This window comes from Lithobates pipiens, unplaced genomic scaffold (assembly GCF_037356315.1).
Source record: "Lithobates pipiens isolate NorthernLeopardFrog02 unplaced genomic scaffold, aLitPip1_a1.2 Scaffold_16, whole genome shotgun sequence".
NCBI classification, from domain to species: Eukaryota; Metazoa; Chordata; class Amphibia; order Anura; family Ranidae; genus Lithobates; species Lithobates pipiens.
The window spans coordinates 421414094-421433585 of NW_027507748.1; the positions used below are offsets into that span (position 1 = coordinate 421414094).

General features: G+C 40.4%; 1 long non-coding RNA gene across 1 annotated transcript in view; it reads right to left on the reverse strand.

Moving 5' to 3' along the window:
* The window catches only part of LOC143984403 (uncharacterized), a 57786-nt gene extending 38539 nt beyond the window's left edge, over positions 1–19247 (reverse strand). The window contains exon 1 of the long non-coding RNA XR_013274835.1: positions 19022–19247. This is a non-coding gene — a long non-coding RNA (uncharacterized LOC143984403). The remainder of the gene's footprint in view (positions 1–19021) is intronic.
* Positions 19248–19492: the final 245 nt, after the last annotated feature.

Sequence of the window (19492 nt, forward strand, 5' to 3'; positions counted from 1 at the left end):
GGGTGTATAGAGTATGCGCAGGAAGCTTTGGGTGTATAGAGTATGCGCAGGAAGCTTTGGGTGTATAGAGTATGCGCAGGATGCTTTGGGTGTATAGAGTATGCGCAGGATGCTTTGGGTGTATAGAGTATGCGCAGGATGCTTTGGGTGTATAGAGTATGCGCAGGAAGCTTTGGGTGTATAGAGTATGCGCAGGATGCTTTGGGTGTATAGAGTATGCGCAGGATGCTTTGCGTGTATAGAGTATGCGCAGGATGCTTTGGGTGCATAGAGTATGCGCAGGATGCTTTGTGTGTATAGAGTATGCGCAGGAAGCTTTGGGTGTATAGAGTATGCGCAGGATGCTTTGGGGGTATAGAGTATGCGCAGGATGCTTTGGGTGTATAGAGTATGCGCAGGATGCTTTGTGTGTATAGAGTATGCGCAGGAAGCTTTGGGTGTATAGAGTATGCGCAGGAAGCTTTGGGTGTATAGAGAATGCGCAGGAAGCTTTGGGTGTATAGAGTATGCGCAGGAAGCTTTGGGTGTATAGAGAATGCGCAGGAAGCTTTGGGTGTATAGAGAATGCGCAGGAAGCTTTGGGTGTATAGAGAATGCGCAGGAAGCTTTGGGTGTATAGAGAATGCGCAGGAAGCTTTGGGTGTATAGAGAATGCGCAGGAAGCTTTGGGTGTATAGAGAATGCGCAGGAAGCTTTGGGTGTATAGAGTATGCGCAGGAAGCTTTGGGTGTATAGAGTATGCGCAGGAAGCTTTGGGTGTATAGAGTATGCGCAGGAAGCTTTGGGTGTATAGAGTATGCGCAGGATGCTTTGGGTGCTTTATTTCTTATATTGTATTAAAGCAGAACTAAAGTCTGCAAATACTCTCCTCCACTCCAGATTTACAACATCTGCAAACTGCTTTGCTAGCACTGATATCTTCTCTCAAGGTTTTTCTGGCTGCCGGATCTTCATCCATCTCGATTATCTGGCCGGTAATGATGTAACTCATGCACACAGGTGTTCATTTATTCCGGCACCAAGTGTGCCGAGAATGTACTCTGTGTACATTCGAAAGTAGATTTTGAACAGACAAGTACATTTGTTTTATTGCAGAATAGACATATCCTGCTTGCTCGCAATTTCTTAATGGTTTTACTTTAGTTCCACTTTAACAGGTTAGCTTCAAGTCTAACTCTTTCAAAGTATAACTGTAGGCATAGAGTAAAGGAGAGTTATAACCCCCTATCAGATTTTTTTGCGTCATCTGTGTCCCATTTCGGGGGTTTTCCGTCACTTCCTGTCCCGTAGTCAAACAGGAAGTGAAAAGAAATCCCTACAAATTAAGGGAATTCCTTGGGGACCCCCAGGTCACCAGAACCAATGTCCCCATTGAAAGATTTTTCCCCTATGACCAGTGGCGGCTGGTGCTAAAAAAAGTTTTGGGGGCGGCGCAAACAAACTGAATAATTATGAAAAACACCAAAAAACATCAGTTGCAGCCTCACTCTACCATCAATTGCAGCCACTATGCTCATCAAATGCAGCCACTGTGCCATCAATTGTAGCCACTGTGCCCATCAAATGCAGCCACTGTGCCATCAATAGAAGCCACTGTGCCCATCAAATGCAGCCACTGTGCCATCAATAGCAGCCACTATGCCCATCAAATGCAGCCACTGTGCCATCAATAGCAGCCACTATGCCCATCAAATGCAGCCACTGTGCCATCAATAGCAGCCACTATGCCCATCAAATGCAGCCACTGCGCCCATCAAATGCAGCCACTGTGGCATCAATTGCAAAAACTATGCCCATCAAATGCAGCCACTGTGCCCATCAAATGCTGCCACTGTGCCCATCAAAAGTTGCCACTGTGACCCCCCGTTCGCTCACCATCTGACCAGCACTTACTTATCTTGGTGGCAGGTCAGGCAACCGGTGATGGCAGCGAGCTGTGCGATCTTGCAGTGGGTCAGACAGCGGCGAGCTGTGCCCCCTATGCGTCTCCTTCACTCCTCCTGGTAGGCGTCCAATAGAAGCGCCTGTCCTATCAGCTAATCGAGTGACAGGTAACAGACCCACACTTTCTGATTGGCGGAGAGATGGTTCAGTGTTAGAAAAGCGAATATTCATTTGCTTTTTTACCACACCTGAGTGGACTACGAGGGCAATGTTTTGCACTCTGAGTCCACCTTTATTGAAGCCTATTAGAGCCCATGGCTCTAATCAGGTGCTTCAAAAATACACCCCTGCCACTGTAATTCAGGTGCCCGCTGTCCAGAAAGGGGCTGGACGCCTGTATAGGGGATGGCAGCGGACGTTATGTATATGCTATGCATGAATCTATCCATTATTCATAGAGGGGGCAACTGAATAGAGGGTGCAGCACCTGTGCTCCCTTAATGGATGGGCTGCCCCTGCCTATTAATTTTCTGGGGACAAGACAAAATTTGGGTTTTTCTTTACTTTCACTTTCAATGATAATGGTAAACAGGAGAAATAGAATGGGTGAATTTCCCTAATGCCGCGTACACACGGGCGTACTGTATGGCCTACTTAGTCCGTCGAAACACATTTCAGCGGACAGTCCGCTCGTGTGTGGGCTTCAGCGGACTTTTTCAGCGTGCAGTCTGGCGTACTAAGTATTTCGGATTTTTCGAAATTCTGTCCGTCATACTTTGGTTTCAGCGGACAATCCGCTCGTCAGTAGGCTAGTTCGACGGACTAAGAATGGCGCATGCTCAGAAAGGATTTACACGGCGGAAGAGTGCATTGCTGTGTATTGGACTTCCTATTTCTAGTCCCATCGTACGTGCTGTACACGTCATCGCGCAAGCTTTCGACGGACTGTTTGTGCATCCGTGTGTGGTCAAGTCCGTTCATTCGTAAGTATGACGGACTGTCCGTCGGATTGTATGACGGACTAAGTAGGCCATAGGCCACGTACACACGAGCAGACTGTATGGCCTACTTAGTCCGTCATACAACCTGACGGACAGTCCGTCATACTTTCGAATGGACGGACTTGACCACACACGGATGCACAAACAGTCCGTCGAAAGCTTGCGCGATGACGTGTACAGCACGTACGGCGGGACTAGAAATAGGAAGTCCAATACACAGCAATGCACCCTTCCGCCGTGTAAATCCTTTCTGAGCATGCGCCATTCTTAGTCCGTCGAACTAGCCTACTGACGAGCGGATTGTCCGCTGAAACCAAAGTATGACGGACAGAATTTCGAAAAATCCGAAATACTTAGTATGCCAGACTGCACGCTGAAAAAGTCCGCTGAAGCCCACACACGAGCGGACTGTCCGCTGAAATGTGTTTCGACGGACTAGTCCGCCCGTGTGTACGCGGCTTAACTGGGCACAGACAGCAATAAAAACTTACAGGGGTTCTTATCCCTCTCCACTCTCTCCAAAACTATAAAAAAGTTTTGCCCTTTGTTATACTTTAAATAAGACCTATTGTTTTATAAGCAGGTCATAAGCTACTAACCCTAAATTAAGGTTTCTGTGTTCATTAAATAATACATTATTTGCATATAATTCACCATTATTCGATGCAAGTAGAAATTAAGTTCAGTTTTATAACTGTCAGAAGTGGGAGGCTAAGGAATGCGTTACTAATTGTTGAAGGAACACTAAATGCTAGTTTTAGGACAGAAAGCAGCAGAACTGAGATATAAATAGTGTTTGCTAAAGTGCTGATTTTGTTTCCGTCCACAGTGGTAGACAGAAGGAAGGTGTAATTATAGGAAATGTCTCAATTTTAACAGTTGCTGCTTGCATTATATGTTCTTGCAAATGCAACAGACAAGTTACTACATATAAATAGATTGCTGGATTTAAGCTTCTTTTAAAGTGCAATGGATCAGTAATCATTCTGCTTTGACCTTTAATTATTAGGCACTGAAAGGTGTACAGAATACCATTTGAACTGTCATTCTACTGCAGTGCAACAAATTGTCAGTCACTTTAATATAGGACAGCCCATATATAAAGTGATGTTATCAGCAGGAAGTATGGTTAGGATGAGTGTGCCTATACAGGCATCTGACTGTGCATATTTTTTTTTTTTTTTTAAATAACAATTTTTATTAATATTTTCCCCCCCAAGAACGAAGGAAAAAAAACATTCAACGATATTAGCACTATGTTCAAGACAAATAAAGAACACTCATAATGAAGTGATGACATTTTGAGACAGCCATAGCAGTGGCAGATTCTCAGTGAAAACTATACAACTACCAGGGCATTATAGTTCAAAATATCTCTAGTAAAAAAAAAGACATAATAAGACATAAAGAAAAGGCACAGAAAGAAAAGATTAGCGAAAAAATGTGGGGGGGTTGGGTGATGGGGGAAGGGGAATAGAATAAAAGAGGAGGGGAAAGGGGGGGAGCCTCAGGCCAGTGACTGTGCATATTTCAATGAAAATTAACTATACAAAATAAATTCTCAGGGTTAATGGTATTTCTTGAAGTTTATACCCAAAATGTTAACATTAAAGCATCTAACTTTTAAAGTGTATAGAAGCCATTTTTTTGAAAAGAGCCATGCGGGATTAGAACACTGGTTTTTATTGCTGTTTGTGTCCCTGTTAGGGAACATTGCCCTCTTAATTTGAACCGAGTGAAGGAAAATCCAAAATTTTTAGTTGCTACTAGGCTTGTGCGATTCGTTTCGTAACGAATCGAAATTTGGCCGAATTTTGCATCTTTTGAACATTCGGATGCATCCGAATGTCCGAATAAAAAAATAACGAATAACAACGAATACGAAAGAAATATAACGAATGAATTCGAATGAATTTGACATGATTCGGTAATTCTTTAAAGATCTAATGAAACAAAAAGGTCAGCTCAAAGTAAATCTTATAGTCCAATCAGCTAATTAATTTTGTGCCGGAGGTTGGATTACTGGCGAAGTGCATTCCTGAGAACTGAGTTTGAAGGGTGTTGTATTGTATTTGAGCCGAGGACGAGGAGAAGAGATGTTGTCATTGTGTGTGTTAAAAGATTCAATAAACAAACAACTTTCCAAACTACGAATCATTATCATGAATGTCTATACATTCATAAATAGCGAATTTCAACGAATACGAATGAATGAATTCGATACTCTACGAATAATAATGAATTATCCGAAAACGTATTTCCGTAACATAACGAATATAACAGAACAAAATGATGTATTTTACGAATGAAAACGAACCGAAACTAAACAAAATTTTCCTTTGTGCACAAGTCTAGTTGCTACCAGAACAAAATTTGAGTTAAAAAAATTCTTCCAATGGGAACACTTACTGTCTAAAAGGGGAAAAAAAACTCACTTTTGAAAGATTTCCTCTCACTGCTTGTTGTGGCTATGGGACACGAAGTGAAGGAAAATCTTCCCAATTGAGCGCAGATGGCAGTTTGTTACTAGGTGTATGGACCCAAGGTGGATGAGTTCTAAGTACAGTGCACTTTTCCACCAGCAGACAATGAGGGCCAGATAGCGCTAACAGGCCGGTTGGCATAACTGAGCATTTTATTATATGCAGGAAGGTGTTACTGAAAGCCAGAAACCTGATGTGTTGGCACCCCTTGGCTGCCCTGATGCCCTAGGCCAGAGCCTATGTTGACTATGCTGAAATATGGCCCTAAGCAATGATCCTGACAGTTAAATTCTCCTCTATTTCCCAATGACAAACTGAAGATACAGGATTTTTATCATAATAAATTATGTCAGAGAAAGCATTCCAGCATTCCATTAACGTTTATGTCCAGCCAAAACTTGGTATCTGTTTAGATTATCTTTGCTCTTCTCTGCAAGACAGCTGTTAACTAGCCAAGAGAGCAAGAATATTTAAAGCTGAAATCCAGGCTAAAGAAAAAAAGCTACCCTTTGAAATTCAACAGTTAAATGCTCTTTTTTTTTTATAGAGCATAGTAAATTAGGTGAATCACTTATCTTATTCTTCCCTCCCCCGGCAGCCTGATATCTCCTCTGCTCTCCAAAGCTCACAGTATGTGAGCAGGCCCTTGGCATCCTCAGTACAACGTAGGACCACTGGTCCTGCATTGTATACCATGATGTTGGAGAACAGCAATCGCTCATCCAGCCAGGAAGAGTTGTTTTTGGGGATCCAGCTTTATGAAGTCGAGGAATGGGCAAGTACAAGGAGTAAGGTAGACATTTCACCCTATTCCAAACTCCCTAGACAAAATGAGCTGTAAGAGTTACATTTTTCTCCAGCCCAGAATTCAGCAAAGTGCATATCGTAATAAAAATTTTGTTTTTAGGTAGTGAGGAGAGGCACTAGAACTAAGACTAAGACTAGAAATATAGAAAATATGCAACTTGTACACAGACAGTTATACATTCTGACTGGGGTTTTAACCTTCCCCTAATTCCTCTCTCTGGTGAATCTGTTGTCACTATTACACAATTTACTATGAGCATTTAATACTAATTATGTGTGTAGCATATGATAAAAGTCAGTAGTGTCCATTTTGGAGGTTGTATGATGTCATTAGGACATTGGGGAGCATGGGGAGGAAGTTTCTTCTGTACTTTTGATCGTTGGATGTTTCTTAAAATAGCTGTATTTATGCACCCTATACCTATCACATGCAGGACAAAGTGGCCCTGCGTGACTTAAGAACATTGCACTATTTGTACAATAATGCAAGCTTTCTAATAAAACCTGGACCTGATCCAAGGTGTGCTGGTGACATATATCCTCTCACTTTCTACATGGTTAGGGAGACATGATGTAAGGAAAAATTGGGGTGCAAGAAAGCAGGAATTGAAACCAACAGAGCTTATATCCCTTCCCTACTCCATTCAAAACTCAAAAAATATTTTTTGGGCTGGACATACACTTTAAATTTTCTTACTCTCAAAGCTAGTACACAATTTGCTTGCAGAGAAGAGAAAGAAGCATTATCGTCTAAAAGAGATACCAAGGATGACTTTTTAACCAGCAATGGAAAACATTGCGGCTCATTTCTTTTCCCTCTTCACCTGACACATTTCCTTATGTAGATACATTGAGACATGTTCTGTATTAAAACTATGACTTTTAGTCCTGCAAGCACTGAATCCACAAGATATAAGGAGAACAAGTCTACACTAGCAAATGAGAAAAGTACTGAAGGAGCTGGCTAGCCAGGTTGCCTTCTACAAGTTCTCATCAGAGGATCCAGAAGCTACCACTGCTTTAGGTTTTTAGCTTAGATAGGATTCACCCATGTTACCTCATTTACAGAAACTATAAATATTTTACCCAAGTAATACATACAGGAAATTCAATCTGCACTCATTGTGAAGCTTAAGCCCCGTACACACTATCAGATTGTCTGCTGAGTTTTTCCTTTAGATTTACCAAAACCATATAATATGAGGTCAAACCTTAGGAGTTTCAATGTGTATGCAATCAGGCAGGCCCTTCTACTACATGGTTTTGGTAAATCTGAAGGAAAAACTCAGCAGACAATCTGATAGTGTGTACGGGGCTTTACTGGTAATTAACATAGTTAGTTGAATAAACAATGAAGTTTCACCACTGCACAATGAATCCAAAGGCCATAGTTAAATGGAAAACTTCTAAAGCCTCATACACACGATCGGACTTTGTACAAACTTTCACGTGGACTTTTGTACAAAGGGCGTAGTCCACAAGTTTGTATTCCATACACACGGCAGGACTTTTTAGGCAACAAACACGAACGTAGTGACGTTTCAACGTACTGATGACACTTCAAAAGAGGACGTTCAATGACTCCAGCGCCACCTTTGGTCAACTTCTGTATTGTAGTCTGATCTTTTGCATTGGTTCTGAGCATGCGTGTTTGTACCTTGTACAAAAGTCCGATGCTTTTGCGTACACACGATCAGACTTTGCTCCATCGGACTTATGTTGTCAAAAAGTTTGTCAGTTCGCACAGACAACAAAAGTCAGATGAAAACAGAAAAAGTTTGTCCGATGGAGCGTACACACGGTCGGATGTTGCTCCAAAACAGCTAATTTGCATGTTTGTTGTCAAAAGGTCAGACCGTGTGTACGGGCCTTAACATCACAAGCAGTCCACTATTTAAGGCCTACAGATAAAATAGTACATGATCTGCATGACGTTTTTTATGTTCTTCCATTGTTTGCATGAGTTTCTTTCAGTCTCGTCTGTTTTCCTCTAACAATCTAAACACATACTTGCAGGATAATTGGTGTTTTACCAAACTGGCTAGGTGTTTTTTTTTTTTTTTTAACAAGAGTAACTGGCTAGGTGTTTATATGTGTTAGGAACATTCAGCTATTTAAGGGCTGGGACTAAAATGAACTGCTCTACTGTGTGTATCATGTGAAGCACAGCACAACTAAAATATGAGAAATAAAAATATGTTAAATAACCTAATACTTACACATTGAGCTATTTCTTCCATTACTGTTGTTTAAAGTAGAAAGGTAAAAGCTGCCACCGCCAGTAACTCCCATGGTCCTTACACATCACGTGCAAATAAGGATGAAGTTGCCTCAGTAGTAGCAGTAAGAATGCTCCAATGTCAATAGACAGAGAGGACGAAAATGCAACAGCATCTGTGGTTAATGGGAGAAAAAAATGTCCCAGAGCCATTGGTTAGTGTTAAGAAAATGTGCCCCAGTGTCAGCAGGAGAAAACAATGCCCCGAAGTCAGTGGGGGGGAAAATGCACCAACTTTGGTTGTCAGCGATAGTAAAAACAACATTTTGGTTGTTACTGGGGACAAAAATGCCCTAGCTTTCATAGTCAGTGGCAGGACAAAATTACCAATTTTTGGTGGTTAGTGTGGGACAAAATGTCCAGTATTGGTGGTCAGTGAAAAAAAAACACACCCAAAAAATTTGTGGGCAATGGGAGGAAGAGTGTACCAGCCTTTATATCAGTGTGCAGAAGAAGGTTCAAGCATTGATGTCAATGGTTACTTACCTAAGGAGATGTTTGGTGCCCCAACACCAAGTCTTAGGTGACACTAGTGTTAAAGCTATGCAGGCACTGTTGGGAAGGAGATTATTCCATCTGGGACAGTCTGCATTGGGCCTCTGTTGGGTGATGGAAATTTTTGCATTTCTCATTTTGAGCTAGCAGATGGAGTTTTAGGTTCCTTTTCTCATCTTTGTGTATTTATCCCTCTCATAAAAAAAGCTTGTTGTTTACAGAAATCAGTAGCTGAAGATAAAATCACTCATCATATTTTATCATCTCTTATTAGATTGCTTAGTCTAAGATTTTAAGGAGAATCAGCCTACCTAAAAACTATTATATTATTATTCTATGCTGTCTCTTTAGCTACACCTCAGTGCCCTAAGACTCCTGACATGTATAGAATATTTTTTGTAATGTCTTTTGAATTATAGAGCAAGAAGGAAAAATACAAAAGCATAGTTCCTAATGTATCTTTTATTGGGTTATTTGATTCAAGTTATTTCTTTAGCATTTAGTTTGTTTCTGCAAATAATCTCAAATACATGTCAAACAAACACAGCACTCTATATATTTCAAACTTTCTGAGCACACACACATTTCACACATTTTACACATCCTTTTATTCATTTTTGCCTATGATCTCCTTGCAACAATAAAAAGAAGCAGAAAAAAATCTAGGAACAGTGTCTGCCTCACAGGATTAGCCTAATGTAAGATCTAAAGGACACAAACAGGAAGTCTTATAAGCCATTAGTAAATGGGTGTTTCCTTCCGAGGGACGACACTTTTTTTTGTGCCTTCTTTTCCTGCAGTCACAATTTATATACATAACAGTACAGCTGTTGCCTTTTTTTAAAAGGATTTAAAGAGATACACCACCTGCTGCCTTTACGTCAATTATGTGTGTTGCACAAAAACAGACAGAAGGTCTCCTAAAATCAATGGCAGTATTCCCCCAGGGAAAGCCATAAAAATGTGGTCACTGAGATGTCATATTGAACTAATGAGATCCAGTATATGCATCAGCCTTGTAAGTGACTCAATCAGACAATTACTCTCTAGTATGAGCACATGGTCAGCTGGCCAGTTCACGGAATAGGCTACATTTATTCATTAAAAGATTACATACCATTTATCAGTTAGAAATACCAGAATAGTTTTTACAATGTTGGAGTAATCAGTTGGCTGAACCATATCTAAACCCAAGAACAAAAATTAAATATACGACAGCTTACCTTACCTTAGATGTTGTGCATAATTATTATTTTTTTTTTTTACTTTATTTTCAATTGGTGATCCTGCCTAAAGCAGCACATTTTCAATATAGGGTAACAGCTGTACTGTATCTAGGAGAAGCAGCATTGCCACCCTAGGAAGGGAGAGTGTTAGGACTATATAATACCTTCCCCCTCTATAAAAGATAAGAGGAGGAGGGATTTTGTAGCCAAATGAGATAGCTGAGAGCATTCCTAACTGATAACTGTCCGCAGAGGCGGAGAATATAGGAAGTTATCTGCTTACAAGATTTCTGGCTAGATGAACATCTATTTTTTTCTTTCAAGTACAATATGACAACCAAAATAACAATTGTTTACTGGCATAGTTAACAGACCATAAGGGAGCACATAATAAAAATGTATTGTTAGAGTTTAAGTCATGATTTAAATGTATTTTTAAAACAATATTTTAACAATCAGGGACACTCTATTCAGAAGAATGTGAAACCGTTGTTTTAATTATTATTATTTTAATGTACTTGTGACATATACGGTCCTTGTCATGTTAGCTAGCTCTTATGTCTCTCAGTCTACCCTACTCAATAAGGCTGTTTTAACTGGAAAATATAAGGCCCAATCATACTATGCATTGCATTAATGCACATAACATTAAGACAGTCCATTTATTTTAAATGGGCAGCAGCGCAACTTAAAGCATAAAACAGTGGACATGACCCCCTTTTTTATGTACAGCTACAGTACAGGTGACATTATAAATTAAGAGATTTAACTTCAGTTATATTGCCTTTAACCTCTTGTAATAATGTCTGGAGTTGGGCTTTAAACCACTTACGTAAATTGACAAATACAAAAATGTGTGTTAATTGGATGAATGTGTGTTAACTGAACTAACTAATAACTTATTTTCACATTTTTATCTTTCCATTTTGCGAAAAAGTTTCACATAAGATAAAACATTTGATGCAACTGTGCAAGTATTTCAAAAGCTGTTTTTAATTATTGTGACTGTTCTGTTTTGCCAAATTCTAGTGGTAATTTCGTAATATTACCCCATATTCTCATTGAATGGAATGTAAATGACTAGGCTACAATATGGTATTAAAGAAAACCTATACTGATATTGTTAGTTGCCTTGCTGTTTCTGGCTTAAATATTTTCTAAATCACTGACCTAGAACTAGCATAAAGCCAATAAGGTCAGAATGAAGTCATAAATCCTTATCTGCAAATGTATTCCAGATCAGTGACTCAGAAGCTATTGAAACCACTAAATTAGCATGACAGTCAGGCAACTAACATTTTCAGAAGGGCTGATCAGCAACTGAGGCCTCCCTATATCTCTCATCAAAAGACATAGTAAGGCTTTTTGGATAGAAACATACCCAAACCAATAGCTCTGTTCCAGAGTTGCTCCTTTCAATCCACACGGTTGACCCAGGTGCTGGCTATCACAGCCTATCTCCACTCTCAGTCATTAGTAAATAAAAGGCGCATTTCAAAACCTAGCTCTTTCTTACATTGACTTGACTTGTGGTGGAAGGCCTTTTAGATATCCAAAAAAAACTGATTAATTTAGAAGGACTGGACTGTTATCTGACACAGTTTATGTGGGAAATATTAATATTGCTAAACATGTTGGTCATGAGTCATGGGTTCACCAATAGGCTAATGGGTTCACAACTAGAGTGCTACGAATAACCTAGGGGGAATTTCTTATGCCGCGTACACACGATCGGAATTCCGGCCAGAAAAAGACCGATGAGAGCTTTTCATTGGAAAATGTGACCGTGTGTATGCTCCATCGGAATTTAGCTGTCGGAATTTCCGGCAGCCAAAAATTTATAGCATGTTCTCAATTTTCCCGATGGAAGAACTTTCAATCGTGTGTATGCAATTCCAATACGCCAAAAATCACGCATGCTCAGATTCAACTACGAGAGAGAAGCTATTGGCTATTGGCTATTGAACTTTCTTTTTCTAGTCCCGTTGTACGTGTTGTACGTTACTGCATTCTAAACGATCAGAATTTGGTGTGACCATGTGTAGGCAAGACAGCTTGAGCAGAATTCTGTTGGAATTCCTTCGGGAAAACCATAAGAGAATTCCGGTCTTGTGTAAGCGGCATAAGAGGTCTATAAGGTTCTTTTGTTTGTTTAAAAACTATATCTGTTAACATCTCCAAAACCTATTCTGAGACCATGTATAAACATACTGCATATGGAGTATTGGGTACCAAATGTATACAAGTCAAGGGATATGTAATATAAAGAGGCCTATATAAAACAGTACTTAGTAACAATTTTAATTTACCAAAAAACACTTGATATTTCGGTGTAGAGGTCCCTTTAACAATGCTTCTAAACTTCTAAAATACATTTCACTTTAGAAAAAGCAGTTGTTATTAAGTAATGCAGTCCCTTTATCTTATATGCCCCTTGACCTGTTTACATTGATACCATTATTAAAGGGGAACATATTTTGATAAAGCTGAGAAGTACTGCTATAAATAATTTCTTTGCTGACATCTCAAGTGCTTTATGAGTGAATTCAGGAAGCAGAAAGACATTTTTTTGTTTCCTGTTGAATGTGATCAAACTAAAAATAAACTAAAATCACATGTTTAGGTGCAAAGTGTTGACAGTAGAATCTACTTCCTAATGAGTTAAAAACTGTAGATTAAATATTGAACAAAGTAATAGGAACATAGCGAAAGGAACATATTCAGCAAGCTGCTTGCAGAACAGTTGCTGACAGTTGAAGATCATTTCTAGGGAGGGACCCTGATGCTGAAGCTGTGTTCCCAAGATAGTTACTCTCCGTATTGTCTCAGAGGACAGCAATATACTACAAACCTCTTCAATGTCTGAACGCAGCTTGGCAAGCAGGAATTTCACAGAGAGTAAATTAATAATTGATTGGATTTTAGGCTTTGTGAATCAAAAACTGGGTTTTATGTTCAGTCTATTTTCTTTTCAAATGATGGCATTAACCAGTATTTGACAAGAGAGCAATGTAGTCATCTGGCAGAGCAGAAATACACAGCATCTGAAATCCATTAAAGGTATTATCCTAGAGAAGTTATGCAACACATAAAAGATATGTTTTGTAGTAATGCCCCACAAAAACAGACTCTTCTCTCCAAAGCTACCATGAATATGTTTGTCATTCATTCAGTTGTATTAGTGTAAAAGCAGCATTTCCGTAGCGTTCTTTGAGAAGCTTAAAACAGGTACTGTCCAATAAAAGGGATATTTTTCTAACTTGAGGAAGTATAACAAATACCCTTAAACATCTTTTGTGAAATATCCTGATCAGGTTAAGTCATTTCCTTTTCCATGTCAGAAAAAGGGACAAAAAAAAAACTTTGGTTGTGTTGTGTGAAAAACAATAAAGACAGGAAAACAGTACACTCAGCATGCATCTTAGGCATACACAATAAGGTCAATTCACAAAGCTTTAATACCAGCCTAAGGGACTCTATTTTCAGCCATGTGACTGTCATTTTCAAATTTTGTTGGACTCAATTGAAGATAACTATCACTTTTAGGAAACTAAAGGTAATTTTTATCTTTGTAAATTGAACCAAATGTAATGTTTATTTTCTGGGGGGGGTTGTGTGGAAATTCCAATGAGTTCAAAGAACACGAAACATAGGTTGATACAGATTTTCGTATAGCTTTTGTGTACCTGCAACTTAACAGGCTACTACATTATAGCTTGGATTTTGGATATAATAAGGTAGGGTTAGAACCTCTGTTCATTTTTAATAGCTGTTGGTGTCTCCATTGGGAAGAGATACTACACTTCCAATCCAGGAGACATAGCAGAAAGTGGAAGAAAAAAATAGGAAAATAATTATTCTGAAAGTAAAGCTGGCAATACTCTAAGATTTTCTATTGATTTTCCCACTAACTTTAAACAGCATGGATGGAGGAATTTCCCCTGCCAGCTATTGTATTCCAAGCACAAATACAAACAGGGTGCTAGATTCAGATTTCCTAAGGCCACCCATACACTGTTCAAATCTTGGTAGGTTCAGCAGGAACCGGCTTGAGATTCAAACCATTAAAGGGCAGGCTGAACGTACCGTACCGAGTTGATTGATCGATCAACTTGGGTACAACCAGCCTGCCAAATTTGCTTCCAATTATTGCAATTGGCTGGTATAGCAGCTAGCGTTAATCACTGTGTTCTCCTGGAAGGAACAGCTTCCTCTGCCCACCCCGCCGGGAGAAGACAATTGCTTGGAAGGAGGTATTCCCCTGTCAGCACTGTCTGTGTTAATGGGAGAATCGTGCAAATTTCTTTTCTGCAACCCTTGATTGCAGGAAAGATATTCGCAAGCTCTATGGGCTGCCTTAGCCACTGTACACGCAGTCGGAAATTCCGACCACAAAATCGGACTGATTTTTTCAGATGGATTTTGTCTGAAACTGGTGTTGCATACACACGGTCGAAAAAGTTGTCTGAAAATCCGATCGTTAGGAACACAATGATGTTAGTTCGTTACGGCGGGACTACAGTTGGGCTAGTAGCCAATAGCTTTGACCTCCTAATTTGATCTGAGCATGCGTAGCACTTTGTCTGATCGGAATTCTCTACAAATGATCCGACAAAGTCCGATCGGATCATGTTGTCTGAAAATTTTATATCCAGCTCTCAAATTTTGTTGGTCGGACATTCCGACGGAAAAAGTCAGATGGTGTGTATGGGGGCTTAGAGTTACTGAACTTTTCACGCCAGTGTGGCTTCAGTACCACTGCACTCCACAACATGGGGGCATCACTTAGAAAAAGAATCTAGAGTTGAGAATCAGCATACATACTGTCCAATGGGAAGGCCTAACAAGCATCCAAGAATCCAATATTAAAAAAAAAAAAAATTCTGCTATGAAGCAACTTTATCATTAATAGCTTGAACTCCAGAAGGTTTTACCCTTCATAACCAGCCCATTTTGCGCTAATTTAACTGGTAATTGCATGGTCATGAAATGCGGTATGCAAACAAATTTTAGATAATTTTTTTTCACACAAATAGAGCTTTCTTTTGGTGGTATTTGATCACCACTGGGCTTTTTATTTTTTGCGATATAAACTAAAAAAGACCCAAAAGATTTAAAAAAAAAACAATATTTTTTTACTTTCTGCTATAAAACAAATCCTATAAAAATGTAAAAAAAAATCAGATTTCTTCATACATTTTCACCATAATGTATTTTATTACAATGTCTTTGGTAAAAACAAAAACCCCAAAAGTGAGTATTCATTGGTTTGCGTGAAAATTATAGACTAGTGTCTACAAACAATGGTATACCGTACAGTATCTCACAAAAGTGAGTACACCCCTCACATTTTTGTAAATATTTAATTCTATCTTTTCATGTGACAACACTGAAGAAATTCCACTTTGCTACAATGTAAAGTAGTGAGTGTACAGCTTGTATAACAGTGTAAATTTGCTGTCCCCTCAAAATAGCTCAACATAGCCATTAATGTCTAAACCGTTGGCAACAAAAATGAGTACACCCCCTAATTGAAAATGTCCTAATTGGGCCCAAAGTATCAATATTTTGCTTGTCTTCAGCAAACAGTTTGCGGGCTTTCTTATGCATCATCTTTAGAAGAGGCTTCCTTCTTGGACGACAGCCATGGAGACCAGTTTGATGCAGCCAGAAGCGTATGGTCTGAGCACCGTCAAGCTGACCTTCCACCCCTTCAACTTCTGCAGCAATGGTGGCAGAACTCATGTCTATTTCACAAAGATAACCTCTGGATATGATGGTCAGTACATGCACTCAACTTTTTTGGTGGAACATGGTGAGGCCTGTTCTGAGTGAAACCTGTCCTGTTAAACCGCTGTATGGTCTTGGCCACAGTGCTGCAGCTCAGTTTCAGGGTCTTGACAATCTTCTTATAGCCTAGGCCATTTTTATGTAGGAAAACAAATCTTTTTTTTCAGATCCTCAGAGAGTTCCTTGCCATGAGAAGCCATGTTGAACTTTCAGTGACCAGTATGAGAGAGTGAGAGCGATAAACCCAGATTTAACACATCTGTTCCTCATTCACACCTGAGATCTTGTAACACGCTGTGTGTTGAGTTATTTTGAGGGGACAGCAAATTTACTCTGTCATACAAGCTGTACACTCACTATCATTATTTTAAATTGTAGCAAGAGTAATTTCTTTAGTGTTGTCACATCAAAAGATATAAAATACTTTCAAAAATGTGAGGTGTACTCACTTTTGTGAGATACTGTATATACTGATCTTTTAAAAAAATATATACAAGTAATGGCAGTGATCAGCGACTTATAGTGGGACTGTGATAGTGCGTCGGGCAGTCTCACACTGACACTGGGTGGAAACTGACTAACTGCCACTGACATTTCCAGTGACACTAACACAGTGATCGGTGCTAAGAATGTACACCATCGCTGTACTAATGACACTGGCTGGGAAGGGGTTAACATCTAGGGCTATCAAAGGGTTAAATGTGTGCCTAACAATGTTTATTGTGCGTAATATGTGATATTTTACTAAGCAATCTGGCGGCGACCCGCTGATCGGCTTGTGCTGCAGCAAATGACAGCACAGTCTTCCGGATTCATACATGTATGTGCCAGCGGACCCGTAAGAAATCCAAGTACATTCGTCACCTGAATTCAGGGAAGCCTGAGAGTGGCTGTGGGGCTATGAAGTGAGGGCTCTAAGTCAGCCAGAGAGGCAGAGCGGCCTCTGGAGCGTACTCTACCTGGCGTCTGATGGCTCTAAGCGGGCCTGGGAGGGAGACGCCGGCACCATCTTGGATTTTCCTTGTGTGCTTTAGGCCGCAGAAGCCGTGTCACCAACCTGCCCAAATTTCTCCGAGTCCTGTCGTTGGTGGGCTTAGGTTGTTTCTGGGGCTTTCTTTTGCTCATCTGCACTGTTTGGGGATGTTGTGGATCGTTGTAGAGGAGTTACAGCCTTGTGGGGATCATCAGGACAGGGAGCTGCCTACAGCTCCATGCGCTAGGCCACACCCCTGTAAAGTTCCATTTTAGTTGTCACAGGAAAAGATTTCTGGTTTCTTTCTGGTCACCAGGATAGGAAGTGACAGTGATCTTCCAAACAAGAATAAAGACAGCAAAAAGCCAGAAATAGTTTTTAATCTCTTCTCCATTCTCAAAACTAGAAAAAAACCTGTCTGAAGTTCCGGGTAATCTGAAAATACAGTACCATATTTGAAAGATTTAAAGAAGATATGCATGTAAAATGCATTACTTGAATCACCTGAGTATGGGAGTCCATTTTTCTGAGATAATTTGGGGTAAAAATAATAGAAATTAAATCTAAACATCCCACTTGCAGATTGCGTTGTCTTCAAGAAAAGTCAACTGAATTTGACAGCTACCTTTTTTGGCTGTATACCATAAATTCTTCAGTAATTTGGCTGTTCTGTATGCTACTTTTGTTGGTTAAAAAAAAAAACATTAAAAGCTTGCTAGTTTTATGTAATTGTAACATCCACATTAAGGATAATATAATATTAAATGTAATATTTTTATCAATAATTTTAGTTTTCATTAAACAGTTGTAGCTATGTAATTAATTACCGGTAATATTATATCCTGCATATTGAACATGTTTACACAAAGGTCTATGAAACATCTTTGGTGGAGCATAAAATTGTTGGAGCATGTTGTGGATATGTGGAAATAGATGATGTGACTCCTGCTCAGGAGAAAGCTGGAAAACTGGTGAGCCAGAAATCCTGCCCAGGGCAAGGATAGTATTTGGCATGGTTGATGCTCACTTACTATAGGAATTTAGGTGTCTCCCAGTATTGAAAAAAATTACTTTGTAGGGATGGTCACGTGTCCTCTGCAGTTGTTGATCATTCATTCTTCCATACAAGCCTGTACATACATGCAATTTTGGTATTATGGGCACAACTCTTCAAACTGGCCTAAATCTTTCCCAATAAAAGCCAGATGGACAAGAGTTTGCAGAAAACACACTCACCTGGATGAGTTGTAAGGCAGAAGTGCCATTCTCACAGGATGCTTGCACTCATTTTAAAATCTGGTTCAACTGTACCGACTCCATAAAACTGATACTGAAAATGCCTATATCTGAATGATGTCTGTGGCCTCAGGCATCATTCAGATATAACCACCGAAAGCCGAGGCCGTCCCTGGACGTCCTACCGGCGCAAAGTGGTTAAAGTAGAAGTGTGGACCATCAAAAACAAACACATATTCACCACCAGCTCTAAGACAGAGTACTGAGTGATCACATACTGTAACTGCTGATCACTCAGCCTACACTGACCAGAGGGAGGTGGCTGTCAATTACTGCTCCCCTCTCTGCCCCTCCAGATCATGGAGCACTGAGAGGCTGAGGCAGCTGAAGGTCAGGCATCTGAATAAATCTCAACCTCAAAGTCAGGATCCTTGCAGAGCCCGGACTGGCCCTGTGACATCAGGTAATAACTTGAATAGAGATGGGAGACTATAGGGTGCCCATGTGACTTCAACAATAACTTTAGGGACAATTCTTCCTATATACAGTCTCTCTATATATAGTTCCTCTTTCCTCCAGCACACATGCTTGCAGAACCTAGTTGGAACACTGTGAATACCTGACAGTCACTCAGTCAGATGAAGCAATGGCCCATTATAGGCAAAAACCCAAGGCCTCTTAGTTGTGTAGCAGAATTTCAGTGTCCAGCTAGCATCACTCCTGTTGCTACTGATCCTAGCACCAACTCTTCAGGCACTGACAACCCATCTGGCTTCAGCTGCCCCTTTCACCAGCCCTCCAGGCTAAATTCTCCCCACAGTCCTCCAGCCCGACATTTATTAGCTTACCCGGCTGACTCTCAGGAGATCTCCCAGTAATGCTGACCTGCTCCTTGCGTCCTCACTCCTTGCTCTTGTGCCTCCAGAAAGGGTTTTCTCCATGTGTTTTGGTAGCAATCTTCCAGCACCCGAGCCCCAGGCCCGAGGTCACCCCCCCAGACTAGGGGCCACCCTCAAGGACCAATGACAGTTTCATGAGCACGTAATTTCCATCTTCCACCTGACTGCTCGTGCTGGCATGGGTCATGAGGTAAGCTCTGCACACTGCTGGCCCAATGATGGGGATTGGCTGAGGCCTCATAAATATGCATAGCAGCCCCTTCTTACTCCCGCCCTCCAGCTCTGGAAGTTTCTAGAAAGTTCCGGACCAGGGGGCAGTGGCAGAGAGAGATGCCAGATGAGTCATCGAACCCTGACCCAGATTCTCAGCTCAGGCTTAGCGCTGAGCTTAAAACAGATTTAACTACAAAAAATCTACAT